At 40.4% G+C, this 12595-nt stretch overlaps 1 pseudogene; it reads left to right on the top strand.

Annotated features, from left to right (window-relative positions):
* Positions 1-12595, top strand: part of LOC138154808 (NXPE family member 4-like) — a 362284-nt pseudogene that overhangs the window by 215744 nt on the left and 133945 nt on the right.

The raw sequence follows: 12595 nt of genomic DNA, 5'->3' as shown, positions 1-12595 counted from the left end.
ATCTTTTAACTCCAAAAGACTCATGATGAAAAATGTTATCCACAGCCAGAAAAAAGAACAATGGAGTCTGAATGCAGACCCAAGAATAGTATTTGCTCTCTCTCTCTCTCTCTCTCTCTCTCTCTCTCTCTCTCTCTCTTTCTCTCTGTTTCTTATTTCTCAAGGTTCCTCCTCTTGGTTTAAATCTTCTTTACATCATGACTAATATTTATATTAAAATAATGTCCTTTCAGTTTCATTTGCCTGACAGAGAGCAAAGTACGGGACACATTGAACAAATGAATACAGAAGCTCAAGCCTGAGATTTCTTTTTTCTTTTCTTTTTCCTTATTTAGTTTACATCATTCATTTCCACAAGATTTTCAGTTAAAAATTTTCTCCCCATTTCTCCCCTATCTACCACCCCAAAACAGCAGTCCCACTGAATATCCCCTTCTCAATCTGCTCTCTCCCATATCTTCCCCCATCCCCCTTCTGACTTTCCAGTAGGTCACAGGGGATCTCTATGCCCCAGTGCCTGTATATCTTATTTCCCAGTTACATGTAAAATAATAATAATAATATATATGTTATAAACATTTGATTTTAAAACTTTGAATTCTAGATTCTTTTCCTTCCTCCTTCCTCACTCACCCTGGGAAGATAAGCAATTCAATATAGGTTGTACATGTGTAGCTATGCAAAACATTTCCATAGTGGATGTATTGTGAAAGACTGACTATATTTCCCTCCATTCTATCCCACCCCAGACTTGTTCTATTTTCTACTTTGCTCCTGTCCCTTTTCAAAAGTGAGTGCTTCCAACTTCCCTCCCTCCCAGCCTGCCCTCCCTTCCATTATCCCCCCTCTCATTCCCTTCCCCCCTCCTCTCCTGTAGGGTGAGATACCCTATTTAGTGTGTATGTCATTCCTTCCCTAAGCCAAATTCAATGAGAATAAGGTTGACTCAATCCCTTTATCCTTCCTGTTCTTCCCCTCCATTGTAAAAATTTTCCCTTGCCTCTTCTATATGAGATAATTTACCCCCTTTTCTCTCTCTCCCCATCTCCTCACATTATATTCCTCTCACCTCTTAATTTCACCTTTTAAGTATCATCCCTTCCTTTTTAATTGGTCCTGTGACATCTGTCTATGTATGCCTGTACACATGTATGCACACTCACATATGTATTCATATGGCCATATAATCTCCTATAAAGACATATATATATATATATATATATATATATATATATACATATGTGTACAATTACATACTGAGAAAATTTTCATAGTTTACAATTATCATTTTTTCATGTAGGATTGTAAATAGTTCAACTTTGATAAGTTCCTTATGATTTCTTTTCCCTGTTTACCTTCTCATGCATCTCTTTTGTTTCTTGTATTTGAATGTCAAATTTTCTATTCAGAGTTTTTTCATCAAGAATGCTTGAAAGTTCTCTATTCCATTGAGTAACCATATTTTGCCCCTGAAACATGATACTCAGTTTTGCTGGGTAGGTGATTCTTAGTTTTTATCCCAGCTGCTTTGACTTCTGGAATATCATAGTCCAAGCCCTTCGATCCCCCAGGGTAGAAGCTGCCAGATCCTGTGTTATCCTAATTGTGTTTCCACAATGTTCAAATTGTTTCTTCCTGGCTGCTTGTAATATTTTCTCCTTGATCTGCGAATTCCAGAACCTGGCTATAATATTCCTAAGAGTTTACTTTTTTCTTTTTCTTTCCAAATGCTTTAATAACTTCTGATTTACATCATTCATTTCCACCAGATTTTGAGTTACAAATTTTCTCCCTATTTTCCCGTACCAACTCCCCCGAAAATAGCAGTCCCACAGGATATCCCCTCCTCCAATCTGCTCTTTCCCATATTTTCTCCCATACCCCTTTTTACTTTTCCAGTAGATCTCTATGCCCAAGTGCCTGTATATCTTATATCCCAATTACATGTGAAATAGTATTGATAATAGTACACACACACACACATACATATACACACACAAACATATTTGAATATTTGATTTTAAAACTTTGAATTTCAGATTCATTCCCTTCCTCCCTTGTCACCCACCCTTATTGGGAAGATAAGCAGTTCAGTATAGGATGTACATGTGTGGCTAATGCAAAACAGTAACATAGTAGATATATTGTAAAAGACTGACTATATTTCCCTCCCTACTATCTCACCTCCCACTTGTTCTGTTCTCTACTTTGATCCTGTCCCTTTTCAAAAGTGGGTGATTCAGGGGCGGCTAGGTGGTGCAGTGAATAGAGCACTGGCCCTGGAGTCAGGAGGACCTGAGTTCAAATCCGGCCTCAGACACTTAACACAAAAACTAGCTGTGTGACCTTGGGCAAGTCACTTAACCCCAATTGCCCTACAAAAAGAAACAAAAAACAAAAGACAAAAGTGGGTGCTTCCAACTTCCCTCCCCCTCAGCCTGTGCTCCCATCATTCCCCCTCTTATCCCCTCCCCCCTACTCTCCTGTAGGGTGAGATACCCTTTTTAGTATGTATTTCATTCCCTCCTCAAGCCAAATTTGATGGGAATAAGGTTGACCCATTCCCTTTTACCTTCCTATTCTTCCCCTCCATTGTAACCATTTCCCCTTCCCTCTTCTGTATGAGATAGTTTACCCGATTCTGTCTCTCCCCATCTCCTCTCATTATTCTCCTCTCTCACCTCTTAATTTCACCTTTTAAGTATAATCCCTTCCTGTTAAATTGGTCCTGTGCCCTCTATTTATGTATACCTGTAAACATATATACACACATTCACATATGTATTCATATGCCCATATACCCTCATATATAGACATATATGTATATATATTTCCTTCAACTACTGAGAAAAATTTCATAAGTTACAATTATTGTTTTTCCATGTAGGAATGTTAATAGTTCAACTTTTATATGTTCTTTATGATTTCTTTTCCCTGTTTATCTTCTCATGCTTCTCTTGCTTCTTATATCTGAATGTCAAATTTTCTGTTCAACTCTGGATTTTTCAGCAAGAATGCTTGAAAGTCCTCTATTCCACTGAATGACCATATTTTCCCCTGAAACATGATACTCAGTTTTGCTGGGTAGGTGATTCTTGGTTTTAATCACAGCTCCTTTGACCTCCGGAATATCATATTCCAAGCCCTTCGATTCCTCAGTGTAGAAGCTGCCAGATCCTGGGTTATCCTGATTGTATTTCCACAATATTCAAATTGTTTCTTCCTGGCTGCTTGTAATATTCTCTCCTTAATCTGGGAATTCTGGAACCTGGTTATAATATTCCTAGGAGTTTTCTTTTTGGGATCTTTTCCAGGAGGTGATCAGTGGATTCTTTCAACCTGTATTTTGCCCTTTGATTCTAAAACATCAGGGAAGTTTTCCTTGAGAACTTCCTGGAGGATGATTTCTAGGTTCTTTCTTTGATCATGGCTTCAGGTAGTCCAATAATTTTTAAATTCTCTCTCCTGGATCTATTTTCCAGGTCAGTGGTTTTTCCCATGAGATATTTCACATTGCCTTCTATTCTTTCATTTGTTTGGATCTCTTTAACAGCATGTTGATTTCTCATAAAGTCATTAGCTTCCATTTGCTCCAGTCTAATTCTGAAGCCATGATTCTCCTCATTGAGCTTTTGAGATTCTTTTTCCGTCTGGAAAATTCAACTTTTTAAGGCATTCTTCTCCTCATTGCCTTTTTGAGCCTCTTTTGCCATTTGAGTCAGTCTGTTTTTTAAAGTGTTATTTTCCTCAGTCAGGCTGTTGACTCTCATTTCATATTTTTTTGTATCATTCTCATTTCTCTTCTGAATTTTCCCTCAACTTCTCTTATCTGCTTCTTAAGGTCCTCTATGGCCTATACCCAGCTCATATTTTCCTTTGAAGCTTTTGGTGCAGGAGTTCTGAGTTCACAGTTTTCCTCCTGTTCCATGCTTTGCTCCTTTTGTCCCCAAAATAGGAGTGTAATGTTGGAATCTTCTGTCTGCTTTGTTTCCTTTGCCTGATCATGTCACTCCTCAGTCACTTGACCCCTGGGATTTTTGCCACAGTAGGACTCTGCCACCAGACAGGGGAGCTTTCATCCCAAACACTGGGGTTTTCTCAGTTGCCGGAGGTATTAGATGGGTACCCTCTCTGAGGTCTCCACATGCTCTGGCAAGCTGGACATACACCCCAGGACCTCCACCCTAGACTGCAATCCAGATTCAAGCAGGTTAAAGCAAGAGCGATTACCCTTCAGACTGGTGCTTGGTCCCCCTACACTCTGCAGGCCAGGAGCTGAAGCTGCCACGTAGTGCTGGCTGGCTGTGCCACCTTTTCAGCTTCTTGCCCTGGGGGCAAAAGCCACGCATTCCCACTTACTGTTCCCAAAATCCAGACTGCACTGACCTCTCACTTTGTCCTTCGCATCTGTGTGTTGATAAATCTGGAAATGGCCACAGCTCCTGCTGATCTGGAGTCCCTCCTGCAGGAGGCTCATCAGGCCTGCCTTGGTGTTAGAGCCTTGGGATGGGGCTGGACTGGGCTCCAAGAGCGCTGCGCTGGCCGAATCCTGCTGGCCTGCAGGGCTGTCCTCAGCAGGAGGTTAGCTTCTCTGTGTCATTTTGTGGGTTCTGCAGCTCCAAAGTTTGTTTAGAGTCCTCTTTTACATGGAATGGGGAAGGTTGAAGCAGGAGCAGTGTGGAGGTCCTGCTTCTACTCTGCCATCTTGGCTCCACCCCCGAGTTTCCTTTTTGGGATCTTTTTCAGGGGGTGATCAGTGGATTCATTCAATCTCTATTTTGCCCTCTGGTTCTAAAACATCAAGGCTATTTTCCTTGAGAATTTTTTGAAGAATGATTTCTAGGTTCTTTTTTTTGATCATGGTTTTCAGGTAGTCCAATAATTTTAAAATTATCTCTCTTGTATCTATTTTCCAGGTCAGTGGTTTTTCCAATGAGATATTTCATACCGCCTTCTATTTTTTCATTTGTTTGCATATTTTCTTTATTTCTCATAAAGTCACTAGCTTCCATTTTCTCCAATCTAATTCTGAAGGAATTATTCTCTTCAGTGAGCTTTTGAGATTCTTTTTACATCTGGAAAATTTGGCTTTTAAGGCATTTTCTTCCTCATTGCCTTTTTGAACCTCTTTTGCCATTTGCGTTAGTCTATTTTTTAAAGTTTTATTTTCTTCAGTCAGATTATTGACTCTCATCTTATAATTTTCTTGCATCATTCTCATTTCTCTTCTCAATTTTTCCTCTACTTCTCTTATTTGGTTTTCAAAATCCTTCTTAAGCCCCTCTATGGCCCGTAAGCTGCTTATTCTTTTCTTAGAAGCTTCTGGTGCAGAAGTTCTGACTTCTCTGTCTCCCTACTATTCCATGCCTTGATCCTTTTTGTCCCCAAAATAGGAGTCTAAAATCATATTGCTGTGCTTCCTTTGCTTCCTTTTCTTGCTCATGTTGCCACTCAATTACTTGAGTTTTGAGCTTTTTGCCACAGTAGAACTCTGCTACCAGAGAGGGGAGCTTTGTCTCAATAAATGGGGTTTCATAGTTGATGGAGCTATTATTTATGTGCCCTCTCTGAAGCCCCCACACACTCTGAAAAACTGGTCACGCACCCCAGGACCTCCACCCTAGACCGCAATCCAGATCCAAGCAGGTTAAAGCAAGAGTGATTACCCCTCAGACTGGTCACTTGGTCTCCCTACAATCTTCAGGCCAGGAGCTCTGAAGCAGCCATGTGGTGGTGGCCGCATGGCCACTTCCCCTCTGCCATTTCTCTGTCCAGGGGGTAAAGGCCGGACCATATTCCCAAGCTCCTGGTTCCCAAGGTACACACTGCACTGATCTCTTACTTTGTCCTTAGCATCTATGGAAACTGCCACAGCTGCTGGTGATATGAAGTCCCTCTAGCCAGTGGCTGGTCAGGCCACCCTGGGGCTAAAACCTTGGGCTCACGAGGGGTTGGGCTAGGTTCCCCAATGCTGGGCTGGCCACTTCCTGCCAGCCTGCCAGCCTGTCTTCATCAGGAAGTTAGCTTCTCTCTGTCATTTTGTGGGTTCTGTATCTCCAAAGTTTGTTTAGAGCCATTTTTTTTACATGAATTGAAACCAGAGATTTTAAAAAATATTTACATGAACAGCACTGGAACTGTTTATCTGTTCTTTCCTCTTCCTAATGGCTAGCCCTCCTTTTCCAGAAATTTGCTAAATGATATGCCTTAGGTATGCTTTTGCACATAAGTCTTCGCTGATAATATTTTGTGGGCAATTAATTCCCACAAACTGGAAACAGGTTCTCTTCTGTGTATTTAAGTAACACAGGTGATATTCCCAGGCAACTAATCTTAGCCAGAACTTGTAGGTTGCTTTTGATAGCTCCATCAATCAAAATCTTTTGGGTTTTATAACTTTGTATCCAAAAGAAAATGTGGAAGTTGAACATGGGTTAAGCAAACCCTAGTTATTTCAGTTTGGGTAGGTCTAGATAAGCATATGGGTTAGCAGAATTCTGTTTGAGTCAGAGGCTGCAACTAATAGACTGTTTAGCCATTCTGTCTGTAAACATATGTGGCTTCCTTCTTCTGAAAAAAAGGGGGAAATCTGGGGCAGCTAGGTGGTCCAGTGAATAGAGAACCAACCGTGGAATTAGGAGGACCTGAGTTCATATCTGGCCTCAAACACTTAACACTTACTAGCCGTGTGACTTTGGGCAAGTCACTTAACCCCAACTTTCCTGCTTTCCCCTGTCCCACAAAAGGGGGGGAGGGCAAATCTAATCAGGCTGCAACAGAATTTGAGTTGGTTAGAGCCTTTAAAGTTAACTGGATTTTACTCTACTGGGGATAATTCACTTTGTAATTAATGAACAGAAAATATAGTAAGGTCTACAATCTTTCAATCCTTCTCACATGTTGCTGAACAAAGCTGGAAAAAAATAACAAAACTATTGACTGGATATGATATAAATTTGTGCTATTTAGTGTCACATGGACTGTCATTATGCAAAGCAGTTCTTCAATGAATTCCCGGTCCTACTCACCACAGCAGCTTTGCCACAACTTTCCATCCTTCCTGAAAACTAATAACTTCCCTTTCACCTACTATGTCAGCAGAGAACCTTGCCTCATTTTTCACTGAAAACTTGAGTCCATTCTCCTCTGTTATCTTCCTCATCCTCTCTCACCACTCTGATGCCTTCAGCCACTTCCTCATCCTTCATTCCTGTCTGACATTAAGAGGTATTCTTTCTCTTAGCCAAGACAAACCCCTCTATATGTACAAGTGATGCCATTCCACTACATCTTCCCTAGTAGATTGCCTCCTCAGTCTTGATGACTGTCACTAATCTCCAATCTCTCCTTGTCTATTGCCTGCTTCCCAACTGCTTGCAAATAAACTGGTGACTCCCCCATCTTCCAAAAGCCTTCCCATTATCTATCCATCTATTCTAGCTATAATCCTAAATTTCTCCTTCATTTTGTGGCTAAACTCCTCAAGAAGGCTTCTGTCCCTCTCATTCTATTAACTTTCTGAAGTCTGACTTCCCATCTCATCATTCAATTGAAACTTCTTTCTCCAAAATTACCAATGAAGTCTTAATTTTCAGGTTTAACAGCCTTTTCTCCGTCCTCATTCCTCTTGACTTCTCTGTAGCCTTTGACATTGCCATTCATCCTCTTTCCTTCCTCTCAAGGTTTTCCCAACCCTGTTTTCTTCTGGCTCTCCTACTTCCTGTCTGACCACTCCTCAGTCTCCTTTGCTGGACCTTCATCCAGGTCACACTCACCAAGCAGTTCTGTCTTGGGTCATCTTCTCTTCAGTCTTTTTACTATTTCCCAGGAATTTCAATGGCTTCCATGGCTTTAATCATCATCTGTCAGCAGATGATTCTCAGGTGTCTTTATATCCAACCTCAACTTTTCTGCTGATTTACCTACTGAACATGTCAAACTGGATGTCCCATAGACATTACAAAGGCAGCATGTCCAAAGTGGAATTTATAATTTCTCCCGAACCATCCTGTTTTCCTGCCTTCCCATTTCTGTTGAGGTACAACCATCCTTCCAATCTCCCATCACAAGCTAGATGTCATCTTTTACTTCTCACTGTCTCTCATCTCCCATATCCAATCTGTTGCTAAGTCCTGTTGTTTTTATCTTTGTAACACCTTTTGTATATTTTCTCTTCTCTGTTCTGACATACTGACTTCTGCCATGGAACAGACCCTCATCATCTCCTCTCTAGACAAATGAATAGCTTGCTGTGTTTTTTCTCCCTGCCACAAGTCTTTCCCCAATCCACTCCATTATCTACTAAGCCAGGGGTGGGGAACCTGTGGCCTTGAGACAACATGAGGCCCTCTCTGTATTCAAGTGCAATCCTTTGACTGAACCCAAATTTTACAGAGGAATTCCCTGTAATAGAAGGCTCTGTAAAATGTGGAGTCAGTGAAAGGGTTTCACTTGAGGACCTAGAAGGCTACATGGCTACAAGTAGTCTCAAGGCTAAGCTTCTCTACCCCTGCACTAAGTTGGCAAAATGATCGTGTCCCCCTCCTTCTTCCAACTCAACAAATAACTATGTTTCTCTTTCACCTTTAGGAGCAAAATAACATACTCAGTTTGGTCTTCAAAGCCTTTTATAACTTGACCCCTTCCTTATTTCTAGTTTTCTTCTATCTCATTCCCCTCTACATACTCTGTGATCCAGTGACTCTGGACAAGTTGCTTTTCCTCCAGATGCCAATTCATCTCTCACCTCAAACATTTTCATTGTCAGACCTCTATGTCTAGAACAGTCTCCTTTGTTATCTCTGCTTCCTGGTTTCCCTGGATTCCTTTAAGTATCACATAAAGTCTCATTTTCTGCATGAAGCTTTCCCCAGTCCTCCTTAGTATTCCTGCCTTCTCTCTGAGATTATCTCTAATTTATCTTCTCCTAACTATGCTTGTACACAGTTGTTTGTACATTATCTCTCCCTCTGAAGAGTGAGCTCCTTGAGAGCAGGGACTGTCTTTTTTTAAACCTTTCTCTGTATCACTAGCACTCAAGAAAGTAACCAGCACATTGTTGTTGTGGTTCAATTGTTTTCAGTTATGTGTGAGTTTTCATGGCCATTTGGTATTTTCTCAGCAATGACACTGTAGTGGTTTGCCATTTCCTTCTCCAGCTCAGCTCATTTTACAGATGAGGAAACTGAGGCAAACAGGGTGAAGTGACTTTCCCAGGCAGGGTCTCAGAGCCAGTATGTGATAGAGGCCAGCTTTGAGATTAGGAAGATGACCCTTCCTGACTTTAGGCTTGGCACTGTCTCTGATGCACCCCCTATCTTCCTTATTGGCACATAAGTGCTTAATAAATGTTTGTCAATAGACTTACTGACTTTGTTTTTGGCTTCTCTTTGTATTGCTTGTGCTCAACACAATGCTTGGCAAATGGTGCTTGATAAATATTTATTGACTTGATTTGACTCTGACAGTGTTACATGGTCTCTTTGATTCAATAAACCAGAATGCTTTGATATATTACATATTTTAAACAATCAGTAAGTCTTTATGAAATGCCTACTGTGTGTCAGGTCCTCTGCTGGACTCTAGGGATGCAACACAATTAATGAAACACTCCTTGTAAATTTGTATTCTAATGGAGACAAGTAGATAAATAAATACAAACAGAATAAATACAAATGAATACTAAATAATTAACCTCAGGATAGGTTGGGAAGAAGGCACTAGGAGTGGGTGGGGCAGGACAAGCATCATGTAGCTGGTGGTGCCTGAACATGGAGATGAGGAGGGAGAGCATTCCAGGTATAGGGGATGGCCAGCACAGAGCCATAGAGTAGAGAGAGTCACATGTAAGGAACAGAGAAAAGTCACGTTTGGCTGGATTTTATCCTGAAGGAAGGAGACAGAGAAGCCAGGATCAGGGAACAGGAGAAAACCCCTGAAATCAAGCTTCTGCATCTGTCTCTATAGGGCCAAATACTTGCCAGTGTTGTCCCTATGCTGGAAATGCATGAGAGAGCTCTTTATTTGCACCCAGTAAAGAGTTTTCTGAGTATTTCCTTGGGACCTCAGACTCCTAGCTTTGTCTGTGCTGTACAGAATGCTTTATTTAAGGATACAGAGTGAAGAGGAAGGATTATTACCATGCCACCTGTGCTCCAATTAGTAGTTCTGATGGCCACATTTGCTGTTTCCTCAATGGAGTTTCTTTCATTTTGAAATAACAGAAATGTATTGGTATTCAAGGTGTGTGATTAAAGACATAGTTCTTGTCCTTTGGGACCTTACAATCTACTTGGGAAAGTGAGTCTGCTACAAGGAGTAGTTGGAGAATGTTATGAGACAATGTATAAAAAAGTACCAAAATAAGTTATACAAACACTAATCAGACACATAACATGTATATATGACTGTAAATCATTCAATTCACTTGTATTTCTCTTCTCACATGGGAGCCTATTGTTGGCCACATGTGGTTGTGTCCTTTTCAATTTGCTATTCAAGAGGATATTTACTTCATTTAATGTGTGACTTTACTTTTCCCTTTGACATCAGCACTGAAGTCCATGGATTTGGGAAACTCTGTCATCAAATTGTGGACTTGGAAAGGAACATCTAGCTTCAGTGGCAAAGACATGGCTACCCTTTGGTTGGCTTACATAGCTATTCAGCAAAAGAGAAGGAGTACCTTGCCCTTTTCGTTGACGGAATATCAGGGGAGAGAAACACCATTACTGTGTTTCCTCTGGGCCAGCACTTTAGACTCTTCCCCACTGACATCTTTATCCAAATGGCCATTCATGTTCATAAGGTTGTTGGATGCTTGTGTCTGAGAAGCCCAGAAACCAAAGTGACCCTTAGGGGTAAAAAAAAAGCAGGGGAATTAATAATGATCCTGAGGGAGTTAGTGACTTTTATGGCTATATTCAGTCTCTGGTTTTGAAAGACATCTACCAGGATGTCAGCTTGGGTATCATTGATGCCTGGGACATAACCGTTGCCTATGGCACTAATGATGTCCATCCACCTGATTATGTGATTGGGAGTCAGATTAACATGTTATTAAACTATATTTGTTAGGGAAGATGGATCCTGCCAAATGCCAGTTGTCCATGAACAACAGATTGTCAGTACTGTGGAGTCACTAATATAATGTGAAACCTACCAGTATCCTGCCTCTTTAGAAGATGCTTAAAATCAGTCATTTCCAAATGAAAAGAAGAACAGTAAAATATTAAAAATTAGGACCTACGCCTATCTAAATACAGTCATATTCTTCTTCACAATAAAAAACTCCAAAGCTTCAGTGACTATCACTTGACAAATTATTAAAGTAGATTAGAAGCTTCTCGAAATCAGGGAGAATTTTATATTATCTGTTACAGATCTTTCAGTAACTTTCACAATGTTTTCTACATGGTGGGTACTTACATGTAATTCATTAATAATTGTAATTATAATTAACCTGTGTGATAAGTCTGAAGGCAAGATATTCTTGGATAATTATCTTAGTTTTATCTTGTTAAATAAAATTCACCCTCTTCCAACTGTGACTGAAAGCTTCTTGGAACAGGAAAACTAACTAGAAACCACACAGAAAACCCAATTGAATCATGCTCATTTCTCTCAGGAAATACTTTGGGCTGAACTGTATTTATATACCTAAATAAAAGGAGGAGCAGGAAGGTTGATGTTAGGGGAGAAAGGTGGTTTAAAAAAAGAAAGGAGATAGTTTAAAAAAATGATGAGACAAAGAATGGAAGGAAATTAATGCAAAGTCTCAAAGAAGCAGAAAGCAAGTGGGGCTGCAGAGGAGACCTGAAGAATATGGAAAGTGGTCGATGGGGGAAAAAGACTGAAGAAAATATAAGAAAACATTGTGAAAGATCCTACGAAAATAAACTGTATGACAATGGAGGTTGTGACCCTTTTACTGACCCAGTTGTTGCAGGTCTGGATCTTGAGTAAATATGGGAATTTAATGACCCCATGGACAAATATTTCATATTTCTTGGCTCATTTCTTTGGCCTAGTCAATCTTAGCAGTTGAGACAGAATTGCAGAGGTTTTAGAGTTCTATAGATAAATCTAAAATCCTCGTTAGCCAATTCTTTCAAAATACCCTCTCACCAAGCAATTCTTCACAATTTCCTAACACATTTGTTAGCAAAATAGGCTAAATTAGAGCCCTCCTCTTTTACTTATCCCAGCAAAAAAGCCTAAACAGTGTTTTATTCCCAGAGTGAATGGCAAGTTCTTCTCTTCCTAGTTTGGGTACTGAGCCATATGCTAAAAACCAAAAGCAAGACAAAACAACCCAAGCCCTCACAGACAGAAAAGGTGGCAGCATAGACTCAGAGCTTCAAGGGACTGTAGAGTCCCCTTCTCCATCCAGTTTACTTTACAGATGAAGAAATCTGTGCCCAAGGAGGTTAAAAGATCTGCTGAAAGGTCACACAGTAATAACCCTTGTGTCAGGATTCAGGGCTCAGTCCTCTAAGGCTCCCTCTATTTTTTCCCCACCATATGTACCATCTTAATCTCAGAGCCAACTAGGCAGAGCTAAGTCCTCTCTGATGTTTTCTTTACTCTTTCACTA

Source organism: Petaurus breviceps, unplaced genomic scaffold (assembly GCF_028583685.1).
Source record: "Petaurus breviceps papuanus isolate PSGF00001 unplaced genomic scaffold, PetGlider_PUasm1.0 91133, whole genome shotgun sequence".
Taxonomy (NCBI): domain Eukaryota; kingdom Metazoa; phylum Chordata; class Mammalia; order Diprotodontia; family Petauridae; genus Petaurus; species Petaurus breviceps.
The sequence above is the reverse complement of the archived record's forward strand: the minus strand, read 5'-3'. Positions and strand labels throughout refer to the sequence as shown.